This window comes from Gorilla gorilla, chromosome 15 (assembly GCF_029281585.2).
Source record: "Gorilla gorilla gorilla isolate KB3781 chromosome 15, NHGRI_mGorGor1-v2.1_pri, whole genome shotgun sequence".
NCBI classification, from domain to species: Eukaryota; Metazoa; Chordata; class Mammalia; order Primates; family Hominidae; genus Gorilla; species Gorilla gorilla.
This window is the reverse complement of record NC_073239.2, coordinates 98,728,154-98,747,544: the sequence shown is the minus strand read 5'-3', so window position 1 is coordinate 98,747,544 and position 19,391 is coordinate 98,728,154. Positions and strand designations below refer to the sequence as shown.

The 19,391-nt window shown below is 41.8% G+C and overlaps 1 long non-coding RNA gene across 3 annotated transcripts in view; it reads right to left on the bottom strand.

Moving 5' to 3' along the window:
* Positions 1-4,292: 4,292 nt before the first annotated feature.
* Positions 4,293-19,391, bottom strand: part of LOC109023203 (uncharacterized) — a 92,687-nt gene continuing 77,588 nt past the window's right edge. For all 3 annotated transcript variants that reach the window (XR_008671462.2, XR_010130808.1, XR_002002577.3), the window contains exons 3-5: positions 10,380-10,459; positions 4,958-5,260; positions 4,293-4,405 (exon numbers count right to left, since the gene is read on the bottom strand). This is a non-coding gene — a long non-coding RNA (uncharacterized lncRNA). The remainder of the gene's footprint in view (positions 4,406-4,957; positions 5,261-10,379; positions 10,460-19,391) is intronic.

Genomic DNA, 19,391 nt, shown 5'->3' with positions numbered 1-19,391 from the left:
AAAAAAAAACTAAGGACTAGAAGGAAACTAATATTTTTTGACTGTCTGTCATGTGTGAGGCATGGGCCCTTAGTTCACACAAATAATTTCATTTAATTCTCCCAAAGTAGTCTAAGAGTTTCTTTATTCCCAGGTCCACTCTCTCTGAGGCCCCTGGCCTAGAACATGTCCACAGTCATCCCTTTACTAATTATTTCTCTTATTAAACAAATACCTACTGACACCTATAGTGTTTCTGGAATGGTTCTAGAAGTTGCTTTTCCCTGGCACTGGTCCTAGGAATCCTATTTTCTCAAGTTTTGCTCTCTTTGCCTTTCTCGGAAATTTCCACAACTCCTCCTCTTGGAATGAGTGTAGCCCACTTTCTCTCTGAATATCTTCCCACAGTTTTCCTTTAACAGCTCATATGATTCCCAAACCTGCCTGCTGTCCATCTTAATCCTCAGCCCATGGCTTATGAAAACAGTCACTCCTGCTGCCAAAATTGCAAGGGAGATCTAAATATCCCCCACTAGTTTTCATAATACCATTTGAAATTCAAAATTTACATATGAATATTAAAAGACAATGACTGTACATTCACTGGTCTAAGAAAGTCTGGTTGTCTTATTTAAACATTGAATATTATTGAATATTGAATATATATTTGTATTAGTCCATTCTCACACTGCTATAAAGACATACCTAAGACTGGGTAATTTATGAATAAAAGAGGTTTAATTGACTCCAGTTCCACAAGCTGTACAGGAAGCATGGCTGGGGAAGCCTTAGGAAACTTATGATCATGGTGGAAGGCAAAGGGGAAGCAAGCACCATCCTCACATGGTGGAGCAGGATAAAGAGAGTTAAGGGGGAAGTGCTATACACTTTCAAGCAACCGATCTCACGAGAACTCTATCACAAGACAGCACTGGGGGATGGTGCTAAACCATTAGAAACTGCCCTCATGATCCAATCACCTCCCACAGGCCCCTCTTCCTACACTCAGGATCACAATTCAACATGAGATTTGCGCAGGGACATAGAACAAAATCATATCATTCCACCCCTGGCACCTCCCAAACCTCATGTGCTTCTCACATTTCAAGACACAACTATGCCTTGCCAACATCCCCCAAAGTCTTAACTCATTCCAGCATTAACTGAAAAGTCCAACTCCAAAGTCTCATGTAAGGCAAGGCAAGTCTCTTCTGCCTATGAGCCTATAAAATCAAAAGCAAGTTAATTACTTTCAAGACACAATGGAGTTATAGGCATTGGGTAAATGCTCTCGTTCCAAAAGGGAAAAAGTGGCCAAAATAAAGGAGGTACTGGCCCCATGCAAGTCTGAAACCCAGCAGGGTGGTCATTAAATCTTAAACCTCAAAAATAATCTCCTTTGACTCCATGTCTCACATCCAGGGCACACTGATGCCTGGTGGGTGTGGGTAGCTCCACCCCCTGGCTTCACAGGGTACAGCCCCTGTGGCTGCTTTCACAGGCTGGCGTTGAGTGCCTGCAGCTTTTCCAGGCACACAGTACAAGCTGTTGGTGGATCAACCATTCTGGGGTCTGGAGGACAGTGGCCCTCTTCTCACAGCTCTACTAGGCAGTACCCCAGTGGGGACTCTATGTGGGGGCTCCAACCCCACATTTCCCTTCCACGCTGCCCTAATAGAGGTTCTCCATGAGGATTCCACCCTTGCAGCAGACTTCTGCCTGGGAATCCAGGCATTTCTATAAATCCTCTGAAATCTAGGTGGAAGCTCCCAAGCCTCAATTCTCACTCTCTATGCACCTGCAGGCCCAACACCATGTGGAAGCCACTGAGGCTTGAGGCTTGCACTCTCTGAAGCAATGGCTCAAGCTGTACCTTGGCCCATATTAACCATAGCTGGAGCTGGAGCTGGAGCAGCCGCAATGCAGGGCACCATGTCCCAAAGCTGCACAGAGAAGTGGGGTCCCTGGCCTGGCCCATGAAACCATTTTTCTCTCCTAGACCTTCAGGCCTGTGATGGGAGGGGCTGCCAGAAAGATCTCCAAAATGTCTTGTAGGTGTTTTTCCCATTGTCTTGGCTATTAACATTCGGCTCCTCTTCTGCACCCAGCTTAAATTCCTTCCCAGAAAACGGGTTTTTCTTTTCTACTACATGGTCAAGCTGCAAATTTTCCAAACTTTTATGCCCTGTTTCCCTTTTAAATATAAGTTCCAATTTCAGACCATCTCTTTGTGAATGCACATGAACATATGCTATTAGAAGCAGCCAGGCCACATCTTGAATGCTTTGCTGCTTAGAAATTTTGTCCACCAGATGCCCTAAGTCATGTCTCTCAAGTTAAAACGTAAGTTGATCTCTAGGGCAGGGGCAAAATGCCACTAGTCTTTTTGCTAAAGCATAGCACGAGTGACCTTTACTCCAGTTCCCAATAAATTCCTCATCTCCATCTGAGACCTCCTCAACCTGGACTTCACTGTCAATATCACTATCAGCATTTTGGTCACAACCATTCAAAAAGTCTCTAGGAAGCCCCAAACTTTCCCTTATCTTCCTATCTTCTGAGCCCTCCAAACTGTTCAAATCTCTGCTCATTTTAGGTATCATTATAGCAATGCCCAATTTCTCTGGTGCCAAATTTCTGTATAAGATCCTTTTCACACTGTTATAAAGACATAACTGAGACTGGGTAATTTATGAATAAAAGAGGTTTAATTGACTCCCAGTTCCACAGGCTGTACAGGAAGCATGGCTGGGGAGGCCTTAGGAAACTTAACAATCATGGTGGGAGGAGAGCGGAAAGCAAGCACCATCCTCACATGGTAGAGCAGGAGAGAGAGAGAGTTAAGGGGGAAGTACTACATACTTTCAAGCAACTGGATCTCATGAGAACTCTATCATGAAACAGCACTAGCGGGATGGTGCTAAACCATTAGAAACCACCCTCATGATTCAATCTCCTCCCAACAGACCCCACCTCCAAAACTCAGGATGACAATTCAACATGAGATTTGGGTGGGGACACAGAGCCAAATCATATCAATATTGAATACCGAATTCAATATATTTGAATATTGAATTCAATATTTTTAATATTGAAGGTTGTGGCACCTCAGCTTCAATGAGTCTTCAGAAATAGGCAATTTTTATCAGAAATATTTTGAATCTGGCCAGGTTCAGTGGCTTACATCTGGAATCCTAGCACTTTGGGAGGCTAAAGTGGAAGGATCACTTGATCCCAGGAGTTAGAGCTCAGCCTTGGCAACATAGTGAGACCCCATCTCTACAAAAAAAAAAAAAAAAAAAATTTAGCTGGGCATGGTGGTATGCACCTGTGGTCCCAGCTACTTGGGAAGCTGAGATGGGAGGATCACCTGAGCTTGGGAGGTTGAAGCTGCAATGAGCTGTGATTGCATCACTGCACTCCAGCCTGGGAGTAAGACAGAGTAAGAACCTGTCTAAAAAATACATATATATATATACACATATTTTATATATATATACATGCACACACATATACACATAGAAACTTTCATGCAAAGTCTACTAGAAACAGTAATAGATAAAAGACAGCCACCAATTCTTTCACATGCCTCCATCCAGAAGTGGAGTGTGCTTCTCTTTCCCTTGGATAGGGCTGACTGGAACTGCTTTAACCAATGAAGGCTGATGGAAGTCATGCGATGCCATTTCCAGGCTTAGACTTTAAGAGAGCTGGCAGCTTCAACTTTGGCATCTCTTGGTAGCTGACTCACCCCATAAGAATTCTGACAACCTGCTAGAGAGATCACCTGAGGAGTACATAAAGAGATCACCTGAGGGTATGTGGAGAGGGATCTCAGCTTTTCAGGTGTCCATCAAGGTGCCAGGATGTAGGATGAACTCATCTTGGGCCCTCTGGATGAATCCAGGCACCAGTTATATACCACCTGGTAACCAGAGTCTCTGCCATGTGGAGCAGAATAGCAAAGCCACGTCTTTCCAAATTCCTGTCCCAGAAAATCATGACAGATAATAAAATAGATTTGTTTAAGCTATTAAGTGTTAAAGTAGTTTATTAGGCAATAATAGATAACCAGAGCTTAGGGCAACAAATTAGCTGGTATGACTGGCTACAATCCTCATGGACATGTTTCAGGATGGTCTTCTAACAGAATCATGAGGAGGTGAGAGACAGCCAGACCCACTTCATGGAAAGCGTTAAGTCGTAGAAGCATATGGTGCCACTGGTAAGATAAAAATGGTGTGGGTGAGGAAGAAGAAAGAAATACCACTGGTTTCCCTGGTTGCTCTATCCCACAATTCTACCTGCCCTCTACCCGACTTTTAAGAAACGGCCTGTTATTAATATTTTGAGTTTACTTGATTGTCTCCCCCACTAGGCTGGAAGGTTCCTGAAATCAGGGATCTCTTGCCTAGATCCTCAGCATCTAGAGAAAATATCACAAATGAGTTACGACAGGTTTCAGTTTCTAGTCCAGCCCTGCTATTCCCTAGTGATGTAGCCTTGGGCAACTTAACCTCCATGTACCTCAGTTTTGTCATCTATAAAGAAGGGGGAATAGTATGGTGCCTATCTCATTGAGTACTAAGAATTGAATGACAAAATATACTGCTTGATTAATAAATAAAAATATCTACTTCTTGATAATCTTGTACCTGGCTAGCCCTGGTGGACCGATTAATACCAACAAAAGTACTTGCTTGTACACTAAAGATTAATAACAATACTAGTAGAGACCTCGGAAACCAGACTAGGCAGAGGTCTCAAAGAACAGGCTTTTTAGGAGAACATGTTGTGGTGCTAATTGGAGATCTCCAATCCAATTCTCTTTCACTTATATCCACCTCATAATAGGAGCAGATTTGTCATGGCCCCAAGTTATCTGTTGGACTTGAGTCATTGTGAAAGAGAGGACAGGAAAGACTCTTTAATCCCTAGGCTGGAAAGCAATAGCCCAGCTTCAAAAGTTGGTTCTTACCCTGGCCTCTGCTGACCCAAGACCCAGTTTCCCAAGGACATGGTAAGTATAGATATGGTTCAGTAATCAGGAGATCTGACAAAAGGAAAAAAAAAGCAGAAAAAAATGGAGAAACAAATGCTAAATCCACGAGGCTACACATGATGTGGTTCTGCTGTGCTGGAGGTGGCTTCTGGTGGGCAGATGGTGGGAGGCAGGGGTGAAGTGACTGAAGCGCTTGTGATTTTTGCTGGGGTCTCCATAACTAAGAGTAAGCTGGGCCAGTAGAGGAAGGGCTGTCAGTGTCTTCAAGTTCAGCAAGTTCTGGAGAATGTTAAGTAGTTAGAATGTTAATCCTGATAGCCACAAACGCAGTTTCTAGAAGAAGGAGGAAGGGAGGGAAGAAAGGAGAAAGAGAAGGAGGAGAAGGAGAGTGGGGAGGAAGAAGAGGAGACAACATTTTGGGGAGTGAGAATAGCAGAGGGATTGAGGACACAGCTTCTGGAGTCCATATACCTGATTGGTATCCCAATTCCATTACTTTCTTGAACAAACTAGTTAACCTCTGTAAGCCTGTTTCACTCTCTGAAAAGGGGGCACAAAAATAATATGTGCCTCAAAAGAGTTTGGGGATTCAGTGAGATATTTTGGTTATACCCTAAAGCATGATTACCCCATTTAAAGTATCTATTGCACTCTTCCACTTTTTCTTCCTCCATTGCATATAATGCCCTTGAACATTTAAAACTGTGGGTGTGGGTGTGAGTTTGTGTGAACATGTATACACACAGGTGTGTTTGTGTGTATAAACTGTACGTGTGTAGTTTATTCTTTACTGTTTTTCTCCCTCTACTAGAATACAAGATTCAAGAGGGCAGGTATACTAATTCTTATTTTTTAATGGGTCCCAAGTACTTAGAAGGGTACCAGGTGACTAGCAAGTACTTGGTAAATATTTTTTGAATGAATGAATAAATGGAGGTAAAGCACCTAACTTACAATAAATACTCAATGGCTTCTACTGTTATTTGCTAACTCCTGCTGCTTAAATCCTGTCTGGATTACATTCTCAGAAGTACTGTGTTCCATAATGCTGAGCTCAGTCCTTCTGTACAGCACTTACCGCATTTTTCTCATATTATAACTTCTCTATTTGTGTATCTTATTTCCTCTCCAAGAATGAAAGTGGAGCAATTAGATTATTAGGTTCAGTGATTAAAGACCAGGCCATTATGTGTAGTGGTTAAAAGAATAGACTTTTAAACCAGACCTCAGTTTGAATATTCAGTTTTGCCACTTACTGGGTGCCCTTGGGCAAGTTATTGTCACTAAGCTTAATTGTTCTCATCAACTTAATGAGTATGATAGTTGTTCCCTCATAAAATTGGTTTGAAGATTAAATGAGATACTGCTTTTAAAATGCTTAGCACAGTGCCTGACACATAATAAACAGAAAATAAATGTCAACTGTGATTATTCGTCATTGCCTCCCTCTTGGTATTTTGCATGATGCCTTACATAAAACATCCTATAGAGCAAACAATCACTGAATGAATGCATCTCAAACTTAACCTTAAACAACCCAAGGTTTCCCACAGTTCTCTTAATGTTCTCTCATTCTTCCCTGCTTTGTCCTCAGTCCAAGTCTTCCTGGACAACTGAGTTCCAATTTCCCCTGCAGACTGATTGCATCACCTCTCATGTTATCCTGCTCCCAGTGGCGAGCCAAAGCTGTCATTCTTACTGCAGTCTGGCAGGGCTGCAGATGACTCTTCAGGCTCGCTCTCTAGTCTGTCACAGATCAGGTCAAGCAACAAAAAAAACAGATTAGATGCCAAGGACTTACTGCATTTTAATGCTTGGTTCCTGGCCCATGTACATGCTGAGGGACAATAATTACAACAATATGACCTTGCTTAACAAATTGGTCTGTCAAAACAGGTCTTGCAAAATGACTTGGATGAATTCAAGCTTAACTTGTGATCTTCCAACTCAATAGTTGCTATACACACACTGATTAACATGGTTTGGCTGTGTCCTCACCCAAATCTCATCTTGAATTGTAATCCCTATAGTCCCCACATGTTGAGGGAGTGACCCAGTGGGAGGTGATTGGACCATGCTGTTCTCATGGTAGTGAGTTGAGTTCTCACGAGATCTGACGGTTTTATAAGGCAGTTTTCCCTGCTCTTGCTAGCTCTCTCTTTCCTGCTGCCACATAAGGAAGGTCTTTGCCTCCCCTTCACCTTCCACCATGCTTGTAAGTTTCCTGAGACCTCCCTAGCCATGTGGAACTGTGAGTCAATTTAACCTTTATAAATGACCCAGTTCCAGGCAGTTCTTTATAGCAGTGTGAGAATGAACTAAGACATTGATCTACCATATTCACTGTCAAAACTGAAAGGAAATGGAAGCAGACATTCATTCATTCATTTGTTCAACAATTATTTGCTGAGTGCTAAGCTCACACTGTTGAATGAGACATAGCTTCTTGCACTTTGAAAAAGCTTACAGTATAATGGTAAGGATCACAGAAAAGTCAATGTTCTACATAGAATAATCTATACTCAAAAACTTCAGACTCATTCTGGAAAGCTTAGCTGGTAACTAAGGCAAGGACTAGGAACAACCTGTTTGGAAGAAATGTGGCATTTGATATGTTTTCCTCAATCATCCAGGTAATTCTCTCATTTTCAGTTCTCTCTGCCAGGGCAAATTTGAAGACTCCTCTGTGTACGAAATAAGGAACATGTTCTATCACTGATGCCCTCAGTGAAGATGTCCAGCTGGTTTTATCTACTTCTACCTTGGTCAGTGTATTAATTTTCTATTGCTGCTATAACAAGTTACTATAAACTCAATGGCTTACAATAACACAAGTTTTATATCTGACCGTTATGGAGGCCAGAAGTCTGAAATGAGTCTCACTAGGCTGAAATTAAGATGTCAGTAGGACTGTCTTCCTTTCTGGAGCCTCTAGGAGACAGTCTGCCTTATTGCCTTTTCCAGCTTCTAGAGGCACTCCATATTCCTTGGCTCTTTGCCAGCTTCCACTTTCAAAGCCAGAGAAATGGCAGGTTAAGTCTTTCCCATGTCACATCATTCTCATACTAACTCTCCTGCCTCCCCCTCCCACACTTACAGGCCCCTTGTGATTACACTTGACCTGCCTAGGTAATCCAGGAAAACCTCCTGGTATTAAGATCAGCCAATTAGCAACCTCAATTCTCCTTTGCTACATAACGCATTTAAAAGTCGAGTATTAGGATGCAGACATTTTGGGGGGACAATTGTTCTGCCCACCACAGGGATGTAAGCTTTGCTTTCATGCCATTATTACTGAGAGGTGACAGCCTGCTGGCAGCCCTCGCTCACACTCGGCGCCTCCTCGGCCTCGGCGCCCACTCTGGCCACACTTGAGGAGCCCTTCAGCCTGCCGCTGCACTGTGGGAGCCCCTTCCTGGGCTGGCTGAGGCCGGAGCCGGCTCCCTCAGCTTGCCAGGAGGTATGGAGGGAGACGCGGGGCGGGAACTGGGGCTGCTCGCGGTAGGCCAGAGCAAGTTCTGGGTGGATGTGGCCTTGGCGGGCCCCACACTCTGAGCAGCTGGCTGCCCCGCCAGCCCTGGGCAGTCAGGGGCTTACCACCCGGGACAGCAGCTGCGGAGGGTGCGCCGAGTCCCCCAGCAGTGCCAGCCCGCCGGTGCTGTGCTCAAATTCTCGCCTGGCCTCAGCTGCCTCCCCACCGGGCAGGGCTCAGGACCTGCAGCCTGCCATGCCTCCCCACGCCCTGGGCTCCTGCACGGCCTGAGCCTCTTCCACGAGCGCAGCCCCCTGCTTCGGGGCCCCCCCGTCCCATCAACCGCCCAAGGGCTGAGGAGTGTGGGTGCATGGCCCAGGACTGGCGGGGAGCTCCATCTGCAGCCGGGTGCAGGATCCACCGGGTGAAGCCAGCTGGGCTCCTGAATCCGGTGGGGACTTGGAGAACCTTTATGTCTAGCTAAGGGATTGTCGATGCACCAATGGGCACTCTGTATCTAGCTAATCTCCTGGGGACTTGGAGAATCTTTATGTCTAGCTAAGGGATTGTGGATGCACCAATCAGCACTCTGTATCTAGCTCAAGGTTTGTAAATGCACCAATCAGCACTCTGTGTCTAGCTCAGGGTTTGTAAATACACCAGTCAGCACTCTGTGTCTAGCTCAAGGTTTGTAAATGCACCAATCAGCACCCTGTGTCTCTAGCTCAAGGTTTGTAAATGCACCAATCAGTGCTCTGTGTCTAGCTAATCTACTGGGGACTTGGAGAACTTTTGTGTCTAGCTCAGGGATTATAAACACACCAATCAGCACCCTGTCAAAACCGACCAATCAGCTCTCTGTAAAACAGACCAATCAGCTCTCTGTAAAATGAACCAATCAGCAGGATGTGGGTGGGGACAGATAAGGGAATAAAAGCAGGCTGCCTGAGCCAGCAGTGGCAACCCGCTTGGGTCCCCTTCCACACTGTGGAAGCTTTGTTCTTTTGCTCTTTGCAATAAATCTTGCTGCTGCTAGCTCTTTGGATCCACACTGCCTTTATGAGCTGTAACACTCACCGTGAAGGTCTGCAGCTTCTCTCCTGAGGCCAGCTAGACCACGAACCCAGGAAGAATGAACAACTTCAGACGCGCTGCCTTAAGAGCTGTAACACTCACTGCGAAGGTCTGCAGCTTCACACCTGAAGCCAGCAAGACCACGAACCCACCAGAAGGAAAAAACTCCAAACACATCTGAACATCAGAAGGAACAAACTCTGGACCCGCCGCCTTTAAGAACTGTAACACTCACTGCGAGGGTCCACAGCTTCATTCTTGAAGTCAGTGAGACCAAGAACCCACCAATTCCAGACACATTACCATACACTAAATATTTGGAGTGAAAGAGAGGAAATATTTCTGAGTGTCTCAAACAATTGGATGTAGATAGTGCAGTAGTTTGGATGCAGAACTAAGTCTTCAAACTCAAGTCTCAGAACATAGCAAACCCCTTGTCAGTGGATAGTCTGATATCATCAGAAGGCTACAAGAAGGACAAGTGTGACTCAGATTTCATGCAGATCCCTGGAGGTAGTTCTTGATGCTGAATAATCCATGAGATTTAACATCTTTTCATTTCAAATAACCATTTCTCCCTCTCTCCCCATTTTTTCTCCAGCCTATCTTGTATCTGATTCAGAACTGGGAAAGCTCTAGAAATTTGAATAAGAAGATGTTCTTCCTACCAACATTAGCAACTTTTGAAATGATTACTCAGGCCAGGAACTTTGGAATCATTATTGATTCTCCTTTTCCCAGCACCCCATATGCAATCCTTCAGTAATACTTTTTGGCTCTGTTTTTCAAATATATACCAAATTGAAGTACTTCTCATCACATCTGCAACTCCCATCCCCCTTCAGCACTCACCATCTCACGCCACGTCTATTGTGATGGCCTGCTCTGCTGGCTTTTCTGCTTCCGCTCTTACTTCCAGGATGTTCTCGATCCTGAAACCCGAAGTGTTATTTTTAAAACAAAAAGCAGATCATGACACTTTTTTCCCAAATGCTTCTTCAGTGGCTTTCCACACACTTAAAATAATATTCACAATCCACATCATGGTTTGCAAGGCCCTTTGCAGTCTGATCTGGACAAACTCCCAACCCTATCTACAAACATCTTTTCCTCCTTGTTTCTGACTTAGGGCATTTTACACACAACAATCTCCTGCCCATACAGCATTTTCTCCAGGTCTTCCCATGGTCAGCTGCTTCATATTATTTAAGATGTGATTTGAATGTAGGGTAGCAAGATAAAGTTGAATACATTTGTGAAATCTGAATTTCATATTAACAATGAATAATTTTTTTACTATAAGTATATCCCATTGTCAGAGGCATTTTAACTAGAACAACTCCATCTTGAATAGGGGGTAGGTAAAATAAGGCTAAGACCTGCCAGGCTGCATTCCCAGTAAGTTAAGGCATTATTACTCACAGGATGAGATAGGAGGCTGGCACAAGATACAGGTCATAAAGACCTTGCTGATAAAAACAGGTTGCAGTAGAGAAGTCAGCTAAACCCCACCAATTCAAGATGGCGATAACAGTGACCTCTGGCTGTCCTCACTGCCTCACTCCCACCAGCAATATGACAGTTTACAAATGGCATGGCAATGTCAGGAAGCTACACTAGGTGGTCTAAAAAAGGGAGGCATAAATAATCCACCCCTTGTTAAGCATGTAATAAAAAAAAAAAAAGCCATAAAAATGGGCAACCAGAAGCCCTCGGGGCTGTTCTGTCTATGGAGTAGCCATTCTTTTATTCCTTTACTTTCCTAATAAACTTGCTTTCACTTTACTGTATGGATTCGCCCTGAATTCTTTCTTGTCTAAGATCCAAGAACTCTCTCTTGGGGTCTGGACCCGGACCCCTTTCTAATAACTCCATGAATATACATACTAGGCATCCTGTATATTTATTTGCTAATTCTGGCCATCTTATTCAAATGACATTTATTCAATGAGGTATCTAAACACCCTCACCTCCTTCACTTTCTGTCTTTTTAACCTGATGCTATTATTAATATTACTGTTATTGCACTTATATTAATTGCTTATTAGTTTATTATGTATCCACCTGAGTAGATGTAAGCTCCATGAGTTAGACAACCTATTTTATTCACACGGTAGCTCTAGAACCAGAACTGCCTGTAAGACTTAATAAGATTTGTTTAAAAAAATAAATGAATAAATGTCTAAGTTTATTTGACCTTTATGCCCTGATTTATATGGTACCTCCCTTTTTCTCCTGAAAGCAGTATACAGCTGCCTGGGCTGTTGGGAAGTCACCAGGAATTTGATTATCACAGACAGCACTTAAAAAAAAAAAGCCCCAATCGATGCTTCAAAATATGCTCCCATTAGATGTATTTATGCAGATTAGCACTGGTCAAGCACTATAGGGGTTTCAGTCAATGTCAGACCCTCTGCCCTAGAAGGACACTGTGAATGGCATTTTCCTTTCTGTTTGAGAGGAATGAGGAGCAGCTGGCATGAGACTCCTCTGGGAATCCATTTGCATTTAATTGTCTGGGCACTTAAGAGGTAGGGTCACTTTCCCAGTTCTGCTTTCCTATTAATTTAAATGCATACATTCAAATCAACTTCTTCTTTCTGCCTGGATGGGGACAATTACTATATTTGACATTTGCTAGGCCTCAGCAATGCCTGAGACTTGTGAATAATTTAGGAATGCTGAGTTGTTCCCTAATCAAGACAACTGAATGGCAGTAAGAGCTGGACTTGTAGTATCAGCAGCTCCCTGCCAAAAATGACAGCATTAAAATAAGGAAAGTGATAGGCACATTTAGAAGAAAAAGCACTATCCCACAGAATTCTGCAATATGCTCATTCTTTGAATATAATCTCTTTCTGATATTTATATCACTATAGCTACAAATAACAACTCGATATATGGTTAACAAGAACGAAGAGAAAACTCACCAGTCCTATACTCTGAATTTTATGGAAAAGTTTCTGCCCCATATAGGCTGAGCCCTCATTCCTCAAAACCACATGCCATGATATGGAATATATGGTCATTGTTTGTTCAATTATCAAAACTACATCAAGTAGCTGCTATGTGTTAAATACAGTCTAAGAACCAGGGATACGATTTAAAAAAAAAAAAAAAAGACACAATCTCAGGGTATACAGAAGTTATTGATAGAAATAGTTATTAATCAAACAATGCCATGAGTATATGTAAACTTATCCATTGTAGTAAGTGCTATAAAGAAAAACTTTTACAACGAGATGAGAGGTCAATATAGGAAAAACTGATTGGGAATAGTGAGAAAGGAGATGGCTGGTGTCAGAGAAGCTTTTTTTGAGGAAATAACTTGAAAGATGAGATTCAACAAATGAGTTAAAATTTTTCAGAAGAGGACTAAAAGTCTGGGTCTTCAAACTGATGGGTTTCAGGACATGCTACCCCAAAACATGGCACCTTGGAATACTGAATATTTTAAATTAAGGTGAAGAAATTTGAGAAATGACAGAAAGGACTCTGTGACCTTCCCTAGCACTTCTCCCCTGAAGCAGGTCATAAGACCTTCATGTGAGAAGTGCCATAAGTAAAAACCATCCTTTGCTCCAAAGATGGAGGCATGCCGATAGGAACCTGCATGAACAGGTCTCGGCAAGTTACCCCTAGTTTACTCCCCTTCACTCATACCCTTTGTCCTATCACATTTTCCACGCCTTTTTACTCTTTGTGGAACCTAGCATAAATACGCTCAGGTTTAAGCATTTCTTTGAATCTTCATTTCTTGTTTGAATCTTCATTTCTGTGTCACATAAAACATATATTAAATAAATGTATATTTTTTTCTCTTGTTGATGTGCCTTTTGTTTCAAGGACTCCAGAGGAGAACTTTGAAGAATACAAGGAAAAGATACTTTTTCCTCTACAAAATTAATCCTACATGAAGGCTCAGTGACAGGAACAAGCTTGTAGCATTTGAGAAACCAAATGGAGTTCAATATGGCAGAAACCTAATAAGCCAGGGACAAAGTGGCAGAGAGGGACTGAAGCAGGACACAAATTAGGTAGCAGCAGGGCAGGGGAGGGCTCGTTGGCCACCAGGAATAAAATTTTATTCTCAGTGCAAACACCTAACTTGGCTTAAGCTGGTGAGCAATAGGATTAAAATTGCACTTCAAAAAGTTCTCTCTGACTCTTGAAATAAAATTAGCTTGGAGGAGATACTCTAGAGTAGGATGAAGGCTCAAAGATCCATTGGTGAGTGAGAAAGGAAATATCAGAATACTGGTATTTTTTAATCAGAACTTCTATTCTTATGCATATTTATAATGCACAAGAAATACTAGTGCAGTACTACAAATATAATATTAACATATAAACAAACATGTATTGGAAGTGTGTCCTCATTGATAAAAGGATAAGAGCACAGGATCAAAAAATACAAGGTAACCAATAGCTCAGGCAAGTTAGAAGCCCATGGAGAAAACGAGAGGGGGGAATTTGAGATGGTTATATGTAATAGAGGGAAAAGAAAAACCTTTCCTCTACCCTTTTAAGCTCTAGGGCTAGAGCCTGAGAATTAGACTGACAAAAAATTAACAAGAGAAAGGCACAACAATTTTATTTGATAATAACATTCTAATTTTTACATGCATGGAAGCCTTCATAGAAACGAAGTAGAGACCCAAAGAATGAGTAGACACAGGGGCATCTATGCCATTTTAACAAAGGATGATAAATTTGTGAAGAAGTGACAAGTCAAAAGAGAAGAGGTTGAACATTTAAGGGCAATAAATGGTGGGAAGAAACATGTAAGAGAAAATAATAAAATATAAGAGTGATTTTTGTAAAGTTTGTCTGTGCAGACTTATTTTGATGCTGACATTCTGTCTGCAGTGATAAGTATTGTTTTGATCTTGGTATAATGGAGGGCAGAGGCAATACTTTCACAAAAGGAACCATATATCCTGCTTTTAGGTAGATGGGAAGAGGGCAAAATAGTCCTATGCCAAAGAGATGTATTTTGAAGTGGCATAGACTGGTTTATTTTATACCCAGGGTGTCCCTCTCTGCAAATGATGCTGCATAGCATTGCTCCCTTGGGGAGAAACACATTCACAAGCCAGCAGTCACAATCAGTGTCCTTCTAGGACTTCAGATTTTGGGGTCACACTGCTGACACCAGGCTTTCTTTTCCCTCCACATTTTAACACGTCTGGCAAGTCTCTACAGATATGGTCCACCACCAGACTTTTAATTATGCCCCAGTGATATGGTTTGACTTCATCCCCACCCAAATCTCATCTTGAATTCCCACATGTTGTGGGAGGGACTCGGTGGGAGGTAATTGAATCATGGGGGCAAGTCTTTCCTATGCTGTTCTCATAATAGTGAATAACTCTCATGAGACCTGATGGTTTAAAAAGAGGCATTCCCCTGCACAGGTTCTCCCTCATTTTGCCTGCCTCCATCCATGTAAGATGTGACACTCCTCCTTGCCTTTCTGCCATGATGGTGAGGCCTCCCTAGCCATGTGGAACTGTGAGTTCTCCATTAAACCTCTTTCTTTTGTAAATTGCCCAGTCTCAGGTATGTCTTTATCAGCAGCATGAAAACGGACTAATATACCCAGTTTCGGGTTCTCCAGAGAAAGACTGTTCATCTTTTTAAGGTCCTCTCAAGGCCCCCTGAAGTAAATTATGCATGTCTCACATAGGGTACATTTTGGGTTCTACTATCCCAAATATACCATCTAAATTTGGTAAAAATCCATCTAGGCATTTTCTTGAGATATGATAATGGTCAAATAGAAATCTGAGTTGCTACTATTCCTCTCCATCCTCACCCAAGATCCTTATTTGAATGCCCCACAAAGAATGATGGGCTGGGGTAAGTCTGTGACAGCTCTCAGGACTCATTTTGCATTTTTTATTGTGAGGCCATTTCCCCAAACCCCAAGGCATGGGTAATCTTTACCACCATCTTCTTTGACTTGAGCTCAGTATCCACTAGCCAGGAAATTTAAAAAACAAAAACAGAAACAACTCAGGCATAGTTTTCTTCAATATGTTGTGCAATTGGAAAGTTTGCTTGGTTGTGGTAAGCCTGGATATGACTAAGAAATTTCACTGTCTTTAACCTCAATCTGCATAACAAAGTCGATGTTAGCTGCTTAGCATAATGGGAAGATATTCAGAATACCACCCACGCTTGGGATGTTCAACAAAATACAGGCAGACACAGCTCTGAATCCTAGGGCTCAGGATGAAGGAGGAAGCCACCCTCCCTCACCTCTTCCCACTGTGTGGAGGGCAGCCAGCCAGGGACACAGGTGTGCAGCTCATTAAGAACAGAATTAAGCCCAACGGGATAGGTAACAGTCATATGAAGAATGTTCTGCAAAGTAAAAGCACTCTTTTCCTGCTCTGACCTTGGGGAAGGAATCAGGAGGAAAATCCTCCTTATTTACCTATTGTCTGCTGTGCTATCAACCCAATACTAAGAGCCACAAAATGGTTTTACCTCTAGATCTGCAGTGAGAGGCCCTGCAATAAAATTGTTTTTACTAATATATTGAAGGAAATGTCTGCTGTTTTTACTAAACATTGAAGGAAATGTATATTGGCACATAAAGAACTGTCCTGAGTGATGAGGGAAGTAATGAAAATAGCACTGAAGGGGATTAGAACATACCACTCCAAAATATGCCACTTTGGCAAAAGGATTATTTTGAGTTAAAGGTAATTAAGAAATAGCAGACATGGAAGAGATCACTCCCCTCTGCCCTCCCTGTTTTCTGCCTAAAGCAGGACATAAATTACCCTTTGTAAAAGTGACATAAATTTCTATTTGCAAAAGTGTTTCTCTTTCTTGTACCAGGAAAAGAGCAATGACTCTTACATGTATAACAAACTTAACTAAACAACCCTTATCTCATATATATTTTCTAGTCATTCTTCACAATTCACTGCTCCTAGGAGCCCAAACTTCTTTTCCTTTGTCTAGCCGCTTCTCCATAAATTTATCACCCTTTGTTATTAGGAAAAATAGCTAATGCATGCTGGGCTTAATACCTAGGTGATGGGTTGATAGGTGCAGCAAACCACCATGGCACACGTTTACCTATGTTTTTAACATGTGCACATCCTGCACATTTACCCCAGAACTTAAAATTAAAATTTAAAATTAAAAAAAAGTTTATTGCCCTTTGTTAAAGTGGTATATAAGCCCCAGGTCTAACCACATCTTTAGGTTTCCACTCCTTTTCTGTGCGGGCTCCTGTGCACATACAGTTAAAAATAAGAGGTATATGCCTTTTCTGCTACAAATTTGCCTATTGTCAGTTTATTTATTTATTTATTTTTGCAGATGGAGTCTCGCTCTGTCGCCCAGGTTGGAGTGTAGTGGCGCAATCTCAGCTCACTCCAAGCCGCTTCTCCATAAATTTATCACCCTTTGTTATTAGGAAAAATAGCTAATGCATGCTGGGCACCTGAACCTCCCAGGTTCAGGTGACTCTTGTGCCTCAGCCTCCCGAGTAGCTGGGATTACAGGCGCCCGCCACCACGCCTGACCAATTTTTTTTGTATTTTTAGTATAGAAGAGGTTTCACCATTTTGGCAAGGCTTGTCTCAAACTCCTGACCTCAGGTGATCTGCCCGCCTCAGCCTCCCAAAGTGCTGGGATTACAGGTGTGAACCACTGGCCTGACCACCTTTTGTCAGTTTAATTCACAGGCTCCAACAACGGAACCTAGGAGGGTGGAATAAAATGTTTTTCTCCACTACAGCAGAAAGTCAACATTCCAATGTAATACCAAAATATGTGAACACAACTAAAATATTATTTCCCCATTAACATTGTTTCTTGATAATAAAGACACAGTGAAGTTCTGGTGGCTAAATTTCTCACTCCACTCACACCAGTTTCAGAGAAGGTAAGCTTCAAATTGGTGCCTTAGCAAAACCAAAGGTTACTTTATTCTATAGGTTTTAATGGTTTTAATAATAAAACTAGAAACAAATCCTCAGTGCCTAAGGCCTATTATATACTCTGTTTTCAAGAAGAAAATGGGTACACAGAGCCCATTAGTTTAAAGTAGTAAACAAAATATGGCCAGATAGAGGCAGGATGGGGAATTTCTGAGTGTAGACTATATGAGAAACTAGGGTTTTTGTTACCCTATCATCTTAATTTATTCTAAAACATTAAATACCGCAAAAAAAAATTATATCTGATTCATTTTCCTGAAAGTCCTCTGGAAGTATTTTAGTTTCTCTGAGTTTTGGAGGATATAATATCTGACAAGTATAAATAATGTCAAATAAAAAATAAATCTGAACTTGGTAAGGGGAAACTTTATTCAAAAGAACTATTGCAAGGAATACCTGTGGGGCAACAATTGCAATAGAGAGAGGGGTACTATTGCAATAGGAAGAACATTCTGATTATAAGATCTGTAAACACCTCAAGAGTTAGGCAAAAAGGATTTTTCTTTTATAGAGAGGAGTGAACACAGTGGAACTGTTTGAATGGTTGTTCTCTCTAAAACTCATGTTGATATTTAACTATCATTGTAACAGTATTAAGAGGAGGACCTTTAAAAGGTGGTTAGCTCATGAGATGGAGGGTGGGAGTAATGCCAATATAAAAGGGCAAATTCAGTCCCTTTTCACCTTGGCTCCTCTGCTTTTTGCCACGTGAGGATCCAGTGCTCCTCCTCTCCAGAGGATGCAGCATGTAAGGCACCATCTTGGGAGAAAAGAATGGCCTCACCAGACCCAAGCCTGCCAGAGCCTTGATCTTAGACTTCCCAGTCTCCAGAACTGTAAGCCAATACACTTGTTTTTTATAAATTACCCAGTCTCAGGTATGCAGCACAAAACAGACTAAGGCTCATAGCTACAAAAATCCAAGTGTGGGGAAGCTGAATAAAAGGTGGTGTGATGGGACACTGGGCCAGAGAACATTTTATCATGAGGCCTCAGTATCCCCTATCCTCAGTTGGGTAGGGGCTATCAAGGAGGGGTTGTGTGCAAGCTCAGGCTGAGGATGGGCCATAGTTTAGTAATGTGATAGAAGGAGGGAAACTTAACCTAAAGTTGGTTTAACCAACAGATTGTTTTGATTGATTAGTGCAGGCAGAACAATTCAGCTAATCATTTACGTGGTGAAGAACAGGAATTTAGAGGGTTTATGTCTGGCCTTGTCAAAGGTAAACAAGGCATGTTTTCATGAGTCTAAGTCATACGGGAAAGGGTGGTTCTTTGCACTAAGCCCTTTCTGGGAACACAAAGAATGAGAGGATTTGTCACACTTTGCTCTTTTCTAAGAGCACAGGGCTCAGGTCAAATTTAAGATTGTCAATAGAGTAATTATAGAGATAATAGGGCTGTTTGTTTAAAATCAGATCATCGCAGAAAAATCCAGTTTGAATACAATTTCTTTTAGTGTTTGGGTATGGTGTTGTGGCTCTTCAGTAACCGGACATTTCTTTTATAAAAATAGAAGTCCACAACATAGAACCTTTCCAGGATGCCGTTAGAATACTGCATTAATCCAACAAAGCCCTCAATTTGAATATATTATAGTGTAAAAAGTAATTGTCATGGTAAAGAAACCTCTCATTTATGACCAATTTGGTAAATATTAAGAGCCTATGATGTGTATCCAGCTTATTACTTACATTTTTATGAAGACAAATTCCACCACTACTCATTTTTCAGGCCCAACTTTTCAGTTAAAAAAAATAGTTTAAAGAGCTAGTTCAAGTATTCCTACAATAAATTTAGAAAGGAATTTTGTCAAGAAAAACTGTTCCTTTTTCTAAGTCTATCTTCATCTAGGTTGGCTTTATATGAGTTGTACCAAGTGATATTTCTTAGCTGTTGG